Source organism: Giraffa tippelskirchi, chromosome 5 (assembly GCF_054371585.1).
Source record: "Giraffa tippelskirchi isolate mGirTip1 chromosome 5, T2T-mGirTip1v1.2.pri, whole genome shotgun sequence".
NCBI lineage: Eukaryota > Metazoa > Chordata > Mammalia > Artiodactyla > Giraffidae > Giraffa > Giraffa tippelskirchi.
This window is the reverse complement of record NC_137279.1, coordinates 92966955-92982120: the sequence shown is the minus strand read 5'-3', so window position 1 is coordinate 92982120 and position 15166 is coordinate 92966955. Positions and strand designations below refer to the sequence as shown.

The 15166-nt window shown below is 51.6% G+C and overlaps 1 protein-coding gene and 1 long non-coding RNA gene across 14 annotated transcripts in view; one reads left to right on the top strand and one right to left on the bottom strand.

Annotated features, from left to right (window-relative positions):
- Window positions 1-4787, bottom strand: part of MEF2D (myocyte enhancer factor 2D) — a 37034-nt gene extending 32247 nt beyond the window's left edge. For 4 of the 13 annotated variants that reach the window (XM_081494341.1, XM_081494340.1, XM_081494330.1 and 1 more), the window contains exon 1: window positions 2460-2796. The gene's annotated coding sequence lies outside the window, so the exon portion shown is untranslated. Of the gene's footprint in view, window positions 1-2459; window positions 2933-4468 lie in introns of those variants that run through there. The other 9 variants (XM_081494329.1, XM_081494339.1, XM_081494334.1 and 6 more) reach the window with 5 other exon arrangements.
- Window positions 4788-7094: 2307 nt separating this feature from the next.
- On the top strand, window positions 7095-14548 carry LOC145507605 (uncharacterized). Its single transcript, XR_014054967.1, has 3 exons — window positions 7095-7199; window positions 7405-8776; window positions 12511-14548. It is a non-coding gene; the product is annotated as an uncharacterized LOC145507605 (long non-coding RNA).
- The last annotated feature ends 618 nt before the right edge of the window (window positions 14549-15166 follow it).

Here is a 15166-nt window from a genome sequence, read left to right as displayed (position 1 = left end):
GAGGCCAGGAGGCCTCCTCCAGCCTCCTGACTATTGGTTCTCCAGCCCCAACCTGAAGAGTCTACCCTCTGCCTTCTCCCCTCATCACACCTCCCAGGAAAAACCCAGGAAAAGATTAAAAAAAAAAAAAAAACTTCTAGAGAGATTATGTAACAAGCAGCCAGAAAGACTATTATATCTCCCAGCCTATGAGAAGAGCCAGGAGCCAAGAGGGGCAGAGTTGGGAAGCCCAGGCTCCTCCAGTCCAGGGACAGCAGGTACAGAGTAGGGGGGACAACGGGCAGCCCCCGTCACACTCCCAAGTCCTCCACTACTCTGGTCCAGGCACTGGGTACAGCAGACAGAACCTCCCATGCCCATCCCCCATTACAAGGGTCCTGCTTCTTCCCTTGGACCAGGGCCCCCAAGGGGAAGGACTGTGTCCTCCTTCCTGCGGTCTCTCCCTGCTATGAAGCCATGCCTGAAAGAGTGGTGGCTGGACTAAAGCACTGACACAGATTTGCTGTGTGACCTCAGATTTAAAAAATAACCTCTCTGGTCTCTAAAAGAGTGTTAAGTAAAAGTTCCCCCTTTCCACAGAGAAACCAGAAACCCTTCCCTTTACAAATGTACACACGCACAAATATACAAACACATACCGGTAGTGTTGGGAGAGGGGTGGCATGGAAGTTACAAAAGAGAGAATATGACCACTGAGACCCAAGGGTCCGTATGTCTGCTGGGGAAAGTGGGGTAAGACGTACACATGAACTCCAGTGATTCCCCAATCACTCTATATAAACGGGTACTCAGCCACCTTCACATTGATCCCACCCCACCCCCATCTTCTGCCCAACACACTGGGAAACCACAGGAAGGAAATTCATTCCCAGGCATGCCGTGGGAGCTGGGACAGCCAGGCTAAGTCCTGGGGCGGGTGTGACCCAGCGGCCACAGGCGGGTGGACATCTGTGAACACTGACATGTGCTTTTTTCGACACTCTCCTTGACTACTAAGACTTCCCTGTTGGGGGTTTGGAGGGGAGTGGGAGGTGGACAGCTCCCTAACTTCAAAACACCCAATCTCCTGCTGGCCTGGACTCTCCTGCTATCTCGAGGCCAGAGCAGCCCAAGGTCACCGCCCCAGACGTTAAACTTCCCATAGTCCAGGCTGGGCCCTGAATTGCCTAGAAGACCCACAGAGGGAATGGGGGGGAAGGAGTGGGGAGGACCACTCCCCCAAACCAAAGAAACCAGGGCTACAGAGACCTCAAAAGGGGGCTGGGCACTGAAAAGGGGGACACAGGATCCACCCACTGTACCCTCCCCCAACCCATCAACAATGAGCTGCTTAAAAGGAGGCAGAGAAAGCCTCCCACTCAAAGGACAAACCTGGGATAACCTAGTCAGTGGTTCCAAGGGTGCCCACACTCAGGAGCCCTCCTTCATTAGGGAGAGACTTCAGGAGGCCTTTGAGAGATTAGCTTCAATCACTAGGGGAAAGGAGACCCTGCCTATAAGACCAAACCAGACAGGAAAGGTGCTGGCACTGGAGTGAAAGACTAGATGCATCACAGTCTCCTTGGCCCCCCGTCCCCCAAAGCCCCCCAACACTCACTAGACCCCCACTCCCAGCCCAGCTCAACCTGCCATAGGTGAAGAAAGCGACTAGAGAACTCTCGCCCAGATGTTGAACAGCTGCAAACTTCTGGCCGGGGGTTCTCCAGTTGGGTCTACTGACAAACCAGATCAGGGGTCTTGGGAGGAGAGGGCGAGGAGGTCCCAACTAAAGGCCCTGGCGTGCCCACTTCGGCGGTGACTACGCGTCCCAACTCCACAGGCACAGGGCAAGCCCGGGCCCCGGACACACGGGGACACACACACACACACACACACACACACACCACAACCCACCACCCCGGTGTCATCTGAACAACATCCCCCTTCCCTCCCCCGCTTCCCAAACAGCTGCGGCTCCCCCCGCCCCCACCCTCCCGCCGCCCTCCCAGGCCCCCTTCTGCAGCATTTCGGGCCAAGGAGGAGGGAACAGGCGGTGCGAGGAGGGAGAGGGAGGGAGGGCCGGCTGTTAAAATGTCAATCGCTCCCGGCTGTCACCGGAGACCCCTTCTGAGGATGGCGCCCCTTCCCAGACCACTGGGGGGTCCGCCGTAACCCCGGGACACCAACAGACCGGCGCGCCCCCAAGCCGTCCGTCCCCACCCCCGATCCCAACACCCAAGGGAATTACAGCCCACTCCACTTGTCCCCGTCAGCCGACTCCCTCACCCAAACAGTCCCCCATGTAATCTCCCACCAACGCCACACGAAAAGAGCTCGCTCCGCGAGTTCCTCCCAGCCCAGGAGGCCACCCCATCCCACCCCTCAGGGGGACGGTCTAGACCACCCTCCACCCCAACCTCAGGCCGGGGTGGGGGAGGGGGCCTCTTAAAGCGGCAGGCGCATTATTTTTCTTTACTCACCGGCCCCGCTGGGGGAAGGGAGGGTGTCACGGCTGGGAGGGGGTAGCTCTCGCCCCTAGTCCGGGGGCTCTTCAGCACCTGGAAGCCGCAGCTCCGGGCGGGGGGAATAATTAGTGAGGCCGGCGTCCGCGCGGGCCCTGGGCGGCGCCGGGGGGCCTGGGCCCCCGTCGTGGGCGCGCGGGCGGGCAGGCAGACGGGGGACCGGGGCCGACCGCCCGAGCCGCCTCGGCTGTTGTTGATATTTTGCTTCCTTCCTCCTTTCGGGCTCCAAAGGTAACTCCTCCAGCCCCCGGGAGTCGAGGCCGACGTAGGCACAGCTCAGCCTAGCTTGAGGGGTGGGGGGAACGGGGGTGATGGACAGGCGGGGGGGCCAATGGGAGGAACCAGTGGGGGCGGAGGGGCGGGGCCGGAGCAGGGGCGGTCCCGGAGACACGGCCCCGCCCCCCGCTTCCCTCGGGCCGGCCGGGCCGGGCAGGGTCGGCCCCCACCCCACCGCCCTTCCAAGCTAGGCTGCGGCGCCGGCAGCGGCAGATCCCTCCGCCTGCCGGGAGGGAGGGAGGAAGGGAGGAAGCGACAGAGCGAGGCAAAGTGGAGAGGCAAGATCCAGAGGCCTCTAAAGGGATCAGCCCGTGTCCGTGGTGCCGGCTTTAGCCGGCGGGACGGCCGCCTACACTGCTGCCACCATACGCTCGAGGAGGTCCTTTCCGGGGAGGTTCAGCGGACTGCGCGCAAACTCTCCCATGCACTCATGCTGTATCGACAACTCCCCCAACCCCCAAGCCCCGAGAGAGTTGGGAGGTGGGAGTCTTAGTAGATAAATTAAGGGTAGATGCTAGGTGTTGAGAAGATTCCATCTCTCTCACCTAGGGTGTGCCGAAGCCCCACTTAAAGAGACAGGTGCATTTCTAGGGGGTTACCTGGCGAGCTCGTCTGCTCCCTCTACCTGTGACAGGCCCCCTCCCTTCCCGGGACCCGGCTCGGCTGACGCCCAGCAATTTAAAGCGACAGCTCATAGTTCCTGGGTGACCTAATCCCGGGTGCCTGCGGCCCCAGAGCACTTACAGCCGAGGGGGGCAATTTAAAGGGGTGTGACCTTAATTTCCCCCAGCACAGGAAACGCCCAAAAACATCTTATTAAAGAAGCAGTAGTAGCTGTTTTAAAAAGTTTGTAATTCCTGTTTGCTCCAGGGTGTGGTGAATCCTCTCCTGCCTTGCAACAGGAGTGTGGGTGCCATGTCTACTGGACAGCTGACCCTGTCAGACTTACTCCCCGTTACTCCAACGTCAGCTTCCTACCTTGAGCTTGACGAGATGATGGAATATGGCTTAGATCTCAAAGAACCTTGCAGAACAGAAGGGCACTCAGTTCTTCACATACTCTAATTTCTACTGGGTGTGATTTACTGGACAAAGACTCAATTCTAGGTTAAGGGTTAAAAAGACAAATATATCCTTGAAAGGGGCCGCATGTTATGGTGATTAGAGGCATCAACTTTGGGGGAGTCAAGCTACCTTGGTTCAAATCCTTATTCCACCATTTATTAACTGGGAACACAGGCACATTGCTTAACTTCCCTGTACCCTATGGGTAAAATAGAGATGATGATAATAGTACCTAACTCATAAATTGGTGTGAAGATTAAATTAGTTCATACAAGTAGATTGCTTTGAACGGTAGCCCATGCTGCTTTATAATAAACTCAAGGGCTGGACTGTCAAGACCCCTTTAGGCCCCTTATCCCACAGGACCCTCAGAGGAGGCAAGTTCAGTGGAACTGCTTTGCAAATAGGCTGGAGGCTTGTGTTCTATATTTTAAGACAGGAAGCCAGCAGGCTATTTCCTTGGCCTCAGTTTCCATCTCTTCCACCTGACCACTCCTTCTGGAAACCTGACTTAAACTGTCTCACTTTGTCTCCCAAAGTAGCTTCTTAGTTCCCCATTAGATTTAGGAGTTGGGGCCCCAGCACCAGAAGATGTCTGTCTTCCTTACCAGGCACAGCTGGCTTACCTGAAGGACCTCAGGGTAGGCAGGGGGAGCCCATCTGCCTGGCCCCCAAGGACTCTCTCTGAGAAGAACAGAGCCTTGTGCCAGGCCTGGGGCTGTGGCAATAGCACGATGGGAAAGTGCCCCCCCCAACTGGGGAACCTCCCCTCACTTGTGGCCTCTATTTTTAGTGCTTCCCCAGGCTCTAGCTGGAGAAACCGTTTAGTCATCAGGGTGTTTATTTTCCGGCTGTTTCCGACGTCGGGAAAGCAGAATGTTGAGACTGGAGAGATCTAGAGCTGCTGGAAAAGACTTCTTAGGGACAGGCTTGGGAACTCAGCCTTCAGACAACTGGGTCCCAGATCATAGGAAAAAATTAAAGTGAGGAGGGGGCATCCAGGTCCCAGGACACCAAGAGAGCTGGGTCAATCAGCCTGCCTTCAGTTTCGAAGCTCTCCCAGCTGAAGACCCCTCTGGCCCCAGCTCTAGTTGAAGGATTCTCTCCCAAAACATTGTCAGTCCCGGTACAAATTCTTTCCCAGAGCTGATTCCCAGAACCCCCCCCCCCCAATATCCTATATACCTGCGTTTTGAGCCCCACCAGCCGCAGCTCAGCCAATCTCAAGCCTGAGGCAGGCTTGTCAGGGCTGTAATTGGCCAGCTGGTCCTCCCCTCCTTGGAATGTTGGGTCCTTAAACAAAGGAATGAGGAAGGAAGGTAGGTGAGTCATCTGGGAGGGTGATAAAGGGCCAGGAAGAGCAGGAGAGAGGAAGGGAGGGATAAGCTCAGTAGAGGAGATGGAGTATCCTGGACCCTGAGATGCTGAAATAATCCAGTAGAAAACAGAGTAGGAAAGAGTAGGACAGGCTGACATTACAAGTGGAATATAATTTACATATACACTATTTATAGAGAGAATTTCATAGGAAAGGAAAAGTAACAAACATGAGGTCTTGATTTCCATGGAGAACTAAGAAAGGATCTAGGGAGTACTGCTGCAAGTTAGACTATAATAAAGACTTCCGGAAAATGACTCTATATCTTTTTCTTCTAGCCCCTGGACTACCCATCCCAGAATGCACTAGGTGAAAAATGCTTAGACAGGCTCAGATGCCTAGGTCTCCCTTATCTTTCTCTCCCTTTACCAACTCATCTTTCTTAGAGAAAAGTCACCTAACGTTGCCATAAACTCCCTTAAGAGTAGACAGATGCCCACCAAGTTTCTAAAAAGTGTGTAAACTCCTCTGTGCAGTATCATCTTCATCTACTTATATGGCAAAGGGACCTCAGCAGCTCCCTTGATTCGTGCTTCCCCAAACACCCCTGTACTACTTAATTTGGAAAGGTTTGCCTCATCCACAAGGGCTGCTGCTGTCCTGACTGTTGTCCTGACTATGGAACTCTGGGACACCATTACCACCATTTCAGCCTCTGTCTGGCTGTTTGGTTAACCCCTCTTGTCTTCTCCACAGCCATCTGGACAATCTCCATCCTCACCTCCCTTCATGTCATCCTTTCCATTGGGCCGATCATTCTTGCTCCCAGTTTTCCAGTAATCTCAGCAAAGGCCCCCAATCTCTCACCACATCTTCCACCTTGCTTGTGCCATCAGCACACGTAATATACTGGTGATTCTTCTGTGTACACATTTTCCATGTGAACTTGTGTTTTCCTGTACGTCTGTATAGTGTACTCTCTGTATCTACCTCATCAGTACACAATGCATTGTACTGACATTCTTGGTTTCTAATTTACTGTCTTTTACTAATTTTGAGCTCCTTGAGGGCCGCAGTTTAACTCAACTTTGAGCTTTGCAGGGGCTGGCATGGTATGCGCTCAGCATTCTGTTGCATGAATCTCTGTATGTGTTTGTAGCTGTGTAACTGAGTTAAGATTACAAAAGACTTTATTGAACACCTCTATTTGTCTATTGATAACTGTGCTAGGCCAGGGATGGGGCTCTGATCTGGGACCGAACAAGTCCCATTCTGGGCTGGGGGTAGGGCGCGGGGAGGAGTCAGGCAGAGAGATGTCCAAGACTGTTGGCAGAGCTGTGCCCCAAGCTCAGTGCCAGGGTGCCTGCGGCCAGGCCCGGGGCAAAGGGCAGACGCCCCACCCTGGAACTGAAGAGGGCAGGGACGGGGTGCCTAAGCCGGGTCCTGGGTCAGTGCCCCCCAACACGAGTTCCCTGCCCCCGGCTGGGCAGGATGTGGTGGCAGCTGCAGGAGGGTGGGCAGGATGTGGGGGTGGGGGCAGCTGAAACCAAGCCTGACAGTCGACTCCCCAGCTCCTCCCTTTTTCCCTCTCCCCACCCCCCCACCGCCCCCTCCAGGTCACGTGGTTCCAGCCCCGGCACCGAGGGACTATTTCCCCCTTTCCGCGGAAGGACATAATCGACATCGCAAACTCTAGTCACGACAGACTTTAGCTGTACCACGCCTTTTTCTGGCCCCCTAGCGCAAGGCGGAAAGTTTCCCAAATACACAAATCTTTAAAGCCTTGAGCGCTAACCCTGGAATGGCCCCTTTAAATGCAAATAAACCGCCCTCTGGTTTTCGCCCCCCCACCCCCATCCCAACTTCGCTCCGCTTGCCCAGACTCCGCCAGCTGCCATTGACGTCACGCGTGCGTCAGCGTCGCCAGCCCAACCAGACGGCACGTGGGGGAAGAAGGTGGCCTTAAAGGGCCAGACGCTTTCGTCCTGCCGGGTTACTGCTGTGAGGTTTGGCCTTGAAAAAGAGAAATGAAATGCGAGGTGGGGAAATCTATTGGAACAGAAAGAAATGCAGGATAGACGTTAGGAAGGACTTCCCAGAGTAGGACGGCCGGGCTTTTCCTCTAGATTACTCAGAAGTTTGGGTATTTGTCCCTGGGAGAGAACAGAACAACTCTGAGGGTAAAGGCAACTTGGCTTTACGACTCACCCAATTATAATTTCAGCCTTTCTTCTATCCCTGCAGAGCATGTCCACAGCGCAGGGACTTCGGTCACTTCAGGATCCTCGGCACCAAGAGCAAAGGACAGAGTATCTAGATACTCCGTTTAAGAATTTGTAGAATGAATGAAATACAGGGCAAAAACACATCTTTCCCTGATTGCCCCACCCACCCATGCATAGCGCACATACCCAAAGCTAAAGACAATCTCGCTCTCTTTTGAATATCCACGGCATTTAATGAACTTACATCTTTCTTCCATGTATTAGCCACCACAAGGGCACTGGTTAAGAGCATAGAACTTGGAATCACGTGCAGACAGGTTCCAATTCCATTTATAAGCTGAGTGACTTTGGACAGATCTCTTCTTCGTTCTACTGTCAAATGGGGCTAATGCTGCTTAGACCACAAACTTGTTATGAGGATTAAATGGGACAATTTCTGTGAAGTTCCTATATGGTATCTAATTCATAGTAAGCGCTCAAAAATGGTGGAGAGTAGGTTTTAAGATGGCCATCTTCCCTACTAAACTTCAGGCTTCTTGAGAGCAAGGAGCTTGCCATACTAGTTTATTCCCAGCACCAACACAAGGCAAGACTTAGAGTTGGTGCTTTTGAAATGTTTGTTGAATGAACAAACACGAATGAATGAGTATGAGTATTTCAGTATTTCCTGAAATCTGACCTCCAAACCCACCCCTGAAATTGTTATCTAAAGGGAGAAAACATGATAAGTGCCCCCTCTGTGCCCTAGGTTTTTAGAGCCTCAGGGTAGAGTTGGGGTGAGGCCCTAATCTCTGCGGTTGAACCAAAAGTATTATGCAAACAAGCCACAAATGATTGGTCTGCAATGGAGAACTGAGGGGGCCCTCCCCCCTGCTCCCCATCCCCAGCTCAGCTGCTAAAGCTCTGTCCCAGCAAACCCAGGCTGGGCATATGCCAGGAACACAGGACACCAGGGAGCTAGAAGAGGAGAGCTTCTTGCCGCTTCAGAGCTTCTCATCCCCGACACTTATCCAGCTTTGGTCTTTTCTTCTCTGGAGCCTAGTTCGCCACCCCCTCCCCCAACTTACTCCCTCAATTCTTCTCTCCCTCCTATCCTCCACCCAGTCCTCATTCCCCCCCACGGCTTCCCAACAGTTATATGGGGAGTGGAGGGTGGAGAGGGACACAAGACCTCCTATCACCTGATTCCAGCTCCTTGGCCAGAGGAGCTGTAGCCACCTCCTCCTGATTCAGTCTGTCTTGAAGCTGCTTATCGATCTGATTTTCAATATCTGTCACCATCTCTGAAGTAGAAGGGCTGACAGACAACAGAAGGGACTTCCTGCCAGGGGTGGAGCTATGAGCAGAAGGCTGAGAGAACCCTCTCCTTCCTTGAAGACCAGGAAGAAGCGGTGAGACCCTCCTCTGGCTGAGAGCAAACCTGTCACCCCAAGGAACCCTGGGGGATGCGGGTGGGTTTCCCCCACAGGAATCTCCCATCGGCCTTTATGCTGGCTCCACCCCCTACAGGGGTGGGGTGCCGCCCAGAAGCACTCTATGTTCTAGAAAACCCGAAAATAACCCGCCTTAGCTGTCCGGCTGCTATTTCTGTCCATCTTGTTTAATTATTCAAACCCAAGTTGGGGAGTGAACTATAAAAAGCTCTCCCACTTGGGGACCCAGGAGAGCTGGGAGACTCGCCAGGTTGCAATAGCAGCAGACCACAGGGTTTGGGTGAGGTCACTCGGTCCGGCCTCCTGCCTGAAAGTTCCATCTGCTGTTTGCTGGCTTCCTCTGCTAGAAGGCAGAATCCAGGCCTCCCTCCCTAAATCTCTCTCATGCCCTCATTTCAGCATCCCTCCAACCCAGCCCTGCCTAGGAGCTGGGCTCCACCCCATCTTCCTTTACTCTGGTAGTATTTCCTCAGCCATCTCTTCGCTGACTGCTCCCTAGTCCTGGTTCTTAACCCACAGATGATATCGTCAGACCCTAGCCTCGGGGACTGAGGGAGATGGGGTAGGTAAAGAGATCAGGCCAGGTGACACAGACAGGGGGATGGACGCCATGCCCTGGAAAGGCATTCTGTCAGCTGGGGCAGTGCTAGGCAGCACTGTTCTGGGTGGGCGGGTTCCTGCCCACTGCGGGTGCTGAGCCTCTGCAGGAGCTTCTCTCTGGGATGCTGACATTATAGCTGATGAGACGGAGGGAGAGCAGCAGAGAGGACTTGCTTTTCTGGAGCTAGTCCTCTTCTGGTTGGCCAGAAGTCCAATGTCAGTTTCCATTGAACCTGAAATGGGGGCTGACTGAGTGCAGAAAGCCTGGGGGTCATTTCTGTGAGGCCTCCCACCACAGACTTTTCCTGGAAAGATGGAAACAAGGGGTGTGGTCTTGGTTGCTAAGGCAACATGGGGTCATCACAGTGATCAGTTTTTGGAGGTGGGGAGTGAGACGATTAGTGTTAGTGAAGGGGAGACAGACAGTTACTCATTCTAAGCAGGAGGGGCTGAAAGAGAGCCTGGGACAACCACAGAGACCCCAGAGATAGACACCCGTGGTCATGGAGTTACACTATTACAAGGGGCCTTGAACCTCAAAAAAGGAACAGATCACATGGGGCAGATCCAGAGACCCAGGGCAGAGAGAGCACAGCAGTGGAGCAAGATGTCCAGTTGGGAGGCGGAATCAGCAGCCTTGCAGAAGTTGGGGACAACGGAGTGGTGGCAGGACTTTCTGAGAGTCAGTGTGGAACCTGAATGTTAGAAAAGAACCTGGGCCTATTTGGAGGCTGGTTTTCACACATTCCCTAGCAGCAGCAGCAGCAGCTCCTGTCAGGTCCAGCCTGGCTCTCCCTGCTGTGGCTGATACTAAAGCTAGGTGGAGAGGTTGCTGAGATAGGGAGAAGAGGCACGCCGTTGCTAAGCAACCAAAGGCTGTGTACCTGGCAGCATAGGAGGGGGCCCTGGCACCGTTTGTAGGGGGCAGGGCAGGCAGGGAGGCAGGCAGGGAGACAGTAAGGGAACAGGGTGGACAAAACTCAAGGCTCCCTCTCCCATCCTCCTCATGAGTTTCAGAAGAGAGTGGTACTTGTCAATCCACGTGTTAATGAGTGTGTGAGTGTGTGATCCTTCTCCAGGGTGCTGTGACTGTGTGTGCACTTGCCTGTGATATACTCCTCAGACTATCTCTTGAGAGCAGTCAGCAGTGGGGATGCGAGCTAGGGGACAAAAGACCAGGTTAAGCATTTTTTATCAGGTGACAGAGGGGGTCAAATACTTGCCCTATCCGATAAGAGGAGTTTCTGTGAAAATGCATAGGCCAGAGGGTAGAAACTTGGCGGGAGTTGGAACGGAGAGTCTGGTTGAACCTGCGTCGGCCTCCCAAGTCTGATGGAGGCTCCATAAAGGAGAGGCAGTGTGGTAGTGGGGTCACTCACTCGTCCCGGAAATCTGTGTTCTCAAAACTGAAGATCTCCTCTGTATTTCATTATTTTCATTCTGTTACTTAAAATTTGTTTTCAAGTTGGCTGGAGTTTGACAGAAGCAGCCATCAATAGGAAGGAGTATATTCTTTCTTCTTTGAGCCCAGTCACTCATTCAACTGCACCTCTAACAAGTCTGTCAGGAAGTAGCTCAGGCCTTCATGCAGTGTGGACTCAGGGCCGTCGCCACTCTTCTGTCCCTTCCTCCATTGGCTCAGCCAGCCCCTGTCCCCAAAGAGCACCTTCCTTTAACAGTTGTTTATTGAGCACCTGTGACAGGACACTGGGGAAGTGACGAGGGGTGGGCACCGTGGCAGTTCACGCTCAGCACCCGCTCTGGAACGTCAGCCTGCCCACTGGTGTCTTGCCAAACTCTTGATTCTCCCCCTTGCCCTCCACTCACACATGTTGCACACACTGGTTAATAACTTCTTGAGGTCTGCCCTGGTATGGTCCCCAAATTCCATAGGGAACAGGGTGTGCTTCAGTCCCCTCTTGCACACAGTTATTATTTATTATTATTGTGTGCGTATTCTGCGTCTGACTCTTTGCAACCCCATGCCAGGCTCCTCTGTCCATGGGATTCTCCAGGCAAGAATACTGGAGTGGGTTGCCGTGCGCTCCTCCAGGGGATCCTCCCAACCTAGGGATCAAACCCACGTCTCCTGCATCTCCTGCACTGGCAGGCAGATTCTTTACCACTGCTCCCCCTGGGAAGACACCCCCCACCTCCAAACATCCACTCCCCCCATCCCCCGACCCCTGCTCTCAGTAAGAGCTGGGAAATTGCTCCATCTCACACACTCTCCACTTGCCCCTGGAAGGCTGTGTTGCTGGGAAGACTCAGGGGCCAATAAGAGGCTGTCTTAGTCCTGATCCATGAGAAAGTTTAAAAATCAAGGATAAAAAAGTACACTCTTTGTTTTGTTTTCATTCCTGCTTGATGCCAGGCACTCTGAAAGGCAGTAGATGCCCTCTTCTCATCATTCTACAATAGCTCATCTGACATACAATTATCATCCTTATTTTACAGAGGATGAAACTGAAGCTCAGAGAGTTTAAGGAATTTGTGCATATTCATCCAAGAGGTGGCTGTGGGATTCCAACCCAGGCCTGTCTGTGCCCAGTCAGGTCAGAGAGAAAATGGTTTCACTGTTGCCAAAAGAAGGAACACTGGAGGGGCCCAGAACTCCATATGGAGGGGAGACCTCAGGGAGTAATTAGAACTATACTCTCATGAATTCAGTGCTGCAGCTGCTAATGAGGAAGAAAAGGGCACTGAGAGACCCAGCACAGTCACACAGGGACCCCAGAATTGCTCAGATTTCTGGGGAGAAGGCTGAGTCAGGCAGATCTGAGATCCAGTCCCAGCTAGTCATTTCTAGCAGTGTGACCTTAGATGAGTCACTGACCCTCTTTGAGCTTCAGTTTCCTCAGTGATAACGTGAGGGTGATACTCATAAACTACTGCAAAGATTACAGTACATAATGTAAATGTGCCTTACTACAAAGCCCCTCTCCTTCCATCCCCTACAGAAGGAGAGGCTCATGTGTAACCGAGGCCAGATGCCAGAGTGGTGCAAATCTATTGGTATAGTACCAGAATGCTCAAAGCATAGCAGAGGTTTGTGGAACATCTTAGAGGTTTCTCTCTCTCTCTCATGGCAGGGTGGAAGAAGGTCATGTTTAGAGCAAAAGTGTCAAGAAAGGGCCAAAAAGAGTCCTCTACTGGAACAGACGAAATAACGATGACAGATGACAGAGGGAACACAATTCCCAACACCCATTCTCTACCCATTTCTCTCCTAAAGCAGATATTTAAAGTGGAAATGAAAGCACTGAAGTTCTGGAAAAGTGAGAATCACATCTATAGCCCATTCATTCAATGACTTCCAGTCTCCACCCCATGAAGTTCAAGATCGAGGGACCTTGCACAGATGGTTGTGGTAGCATTGCCCCCGGTCTGTGAGGAATCCTGGAGAACAGAAGGGAAACAAAGACTGGAGGTGAAAATAGGAGCTTCCAGTCTTTAGGAGGAGGGAAAGATCAGTTTTCAAAACTCCAGACCTGAACCCCACCCCCACCCCCACCATTTTGGAAGGTGAGCAAGGAAAGCAAGGGTCATCAGGAGCTAGCCAAGGTTTGGTAACCCCTGACTCAGTGGGCATGGGCATCACCTGGGAGACAGTCAGCACTGCTGAGAAAGCCCGCCCACTCCAGAACTACTCATCGCAACGTTCATTTTAACAAGATTTCAGGGGTGATTCGAATGTACATTCAAGACTGAAAATAACTTCTCTTCACAAGAGAAAATTGAAACTACATGCGATCTTGACTATTGTGCTGGTCATTTCACAATATATACAAATATTGAATCAACATTATGTTGTACACCTGAAACTAATACAATGTTATATGCCCATTGTACCTTAAAAAGAGAGAGAGAGAGTTAAAAAAACAAACAAAAAAACAACAGATGCCTGTATGGGAAAGGAATCTAAAAAAAAAAAGTGGATATGTGTGTGTGTGTAACTGATTCATTTGTTGTACACTTGAAACTAACACAGCATTTAAATCAACTATGCTATGCTGTGCTTAGTGATGTCCAGCTCTTTGGGCCCCCATGGACTGTAGCCTGCCAAGCTCCTCTGTGCATGGGATTCTCTAGGCAAGGATACTGGAATGGGTTGCCATTTCCTTCTCCAGGGGATCTTCCCAACCCAGGGATCGAACCCAGGTCTCCCTCATTGCAAGCAGATTCTTTACCATCTGAGCCACCAGAGAAGCCCAAGAATACTGGAGTGAGTAGCCTCTCTCTTCAGGGGATCTTCCCGACCCAGGAGTCAAAATGGGCTCTCCTGCATTGCAGGCAGATTCTTTACCAGCTAAGTTACCAGGGAAGCCCGGATCAACTATACTCCAATATAAATTAAAGCAAAACAAAACAAACAGATGGAGAAGCATTGCTTGACCTATCCTTGGACCCTCCGCAAGGTGATTGATTTGTAAATGTCATCGAAAGCTTGGAGTCTCTTCAGGGCCTCTCCCTGTATGGAGGTTAGTGAGGAGAGGCACTGGCTGGGACCAGCAGCTTGTTTGACTTGTTTTAAACCATGAGTTTCCAGGAAATCTTTTCCTTTGAAGAGGCAGGCCACAGCTAAAGATGTTTGAAAATTCTCTATGCTCTGTTATGGAACATCTATGCTATGGAATGCTGCAGAGCCTTACAAAATATTGAGTGGATCTGAGCCCACTGACACACAACAGTCTCAGAAATTGCTCAGTGAAAAAAGCAAACCTTGGACTTCCCTGGTGGTCCAGTGGTTAAGACTCTGCCCTTCCATTGCAGGGGGCATAGGTTCAATGGATCCCTGGTTGGAGAACTAAGATCCCACAAAAAACAAGTCTCACTTATGGACACGGTGGCAGGGGAGGAAGGAGAGGGTGAGATGTACTGAGTAACAAAGAAAGATACATTACCATATGTAAAATAGATAACCAATGGGAATTTGCTGTATGACTTAGGAAACTCAACCCGGGCTCTGTAACAACCTAGAGGGATGGGATGGGGAGGGAGGTGGGAGAGAGGTTCAAGAGGGAGGGGTCATACATGTACCTGTGGTGGATTCATGTTGATATTGACGGAAACCAGCACAATACTGTAAAGCAATTATCCTTCAATTAAAAATAAATAAATTAAAAAAAACAAGTCTCAGAGACATCTATGTAATAGCAGGTCATTTATGTAAATAAGCGTGTATAGGTATATATATATTAATCAATTACCTAATGGTTAGTGGCTTTTTCATTCGGGTCTCATGCTGTCCCACTCTGACAAGGGTTAAGATGAAAGCTTCCTCACCTGTCTGGCACCTGGAGTGGGAACACTCAAGCAGGTGGGGTTCAGGAAAGCTATGATCTTTTCTTTCTCTAGTCTACCTTTGTGATCTCTCTGGCATGGAGGCTTCAGGGTAGCCAGACTTCTTACAGTGTGGCTTACAGCTCTAGAAGTATGTGTCCTAACACAGACAGCCAAGGGGAATCAATATTGTTTCTTATGACAAGCCTCGGGTGTCACCTTGCATCACTTTGGTCACACCTTAGTGAGGCAGGCGGAGAGGCATGCTCAGGCTATAGGACAGAGGACAGAACCACCACCTGACGGGGTGTGACAAGGTTTTGAAAGAGCACGTGGGATGGGAAATGTTGTCACGGCCATTTTTGGAAAATACATTCTGCCACAAAAAGTTCATATCCATGAATGCAAATATATAGAAAGAAGATCTGGGAGAATCCATACCAAACTATCAGTAAACCTTATCTC